Below are 1,106 nucleotides of genomic sequence, written 5' to 3' on the forward strand. Positions count from 1 at the left end.
TTGGGGATTTTAGACAACAAAATTAGAATCTTTTCAAGCGTTTTGAAAGATTTTAAAAGCTTAAGCAATCGTGTCAAAATTTCTGGATAAAATAAAAATTAATATTTTTCAATTAATTTTAAAATATTTACGAAATTTCCAGAATACAATCTGCAAAATTAAACGGAAATTTACTTATTCTTATATTATTATATTTATTATATTATTATATTTATTATATTATTATATCAGGGCGGGCTTAATCTATTCGGAGGAGGCGCTGAAACTTATTATATTTTTGTTTAATTTATATGTAAGGTAAGCGTACCAGTTGTCGGAAACTTAAGCCGAATTTCAGATTTCAAATGCTTAAAAAATGATATTAAATATATTTAAAGCTTAAGAAATGGGTTTTATCGAATAAAGCGTACCTTCAGAAAGGTAAATTACTTATTACTTGTAACATATCCTATTAGGATGAATATTATAAGAAGCTCGAAGTTAATGCAAAATCCTGTTAAACAAAACAAGAATCCAACGACTAAATTTGGACCACAACGAATAAACGAAAACCAAAAAAACCAAAAAAGTGAGTTCTGTCAATTTCTACCACTTAAAATTTCCTTGCCTTGAAAACGAAACGTTGGTAATGCAAATTTATTTATTTATGTTTCTTATTTTTATTTTATTGTAATTTGATGGTCATAAAAATAAACAAGACGAAAGGGGGAAAAAAGAGAAGGAAGGGGATGTGGTTTGCTGCCTTCTCATTTTTCTTTCCTCTTTTTCATTTTTTCCGAAAATTTTAATTTATAATTTTTTGTTGTTTTTTTTTTCAGATTACAATAGGGTTTTCTTGGTTTTCGTTTATTCGTTGTGGTCCAAATTTGGTCGTTGGATTTCTTGTTTTGTTTAACAGGATTTTGCATCAATTTCATTATTGGACGTTAAATGGTATTTTTAATTTGGATTTTAGTCTGATTTAAATTTCGTAAATTTTGAAGTTCGAAGTTACAAATACGATAATTGGCAAGTCAAAAATCAGGCTTCTTCAGTTATCGGCATTTCGTTGTGTGAGTGATCGGCAATTACGTTTAGGAAAAACATTTTCGCTGAAAATGAAGAAC

Source organism: Belonocnema kinseyi, chromosome 3 (assembly GCF_010883055.1).
Source record: "Belonocnema kinseyi isolate 2016_QV_RU_SX_M_011 chromosome 3, B_treatae_v1, whole genome shotgun sequence".
Lineage (NCBI taxonomy): Eukaryota > Metazoa > Arthropoda > Insecta > Hymenoptera > Cynipidae > Belonocnema > Belonocnema kinseyi.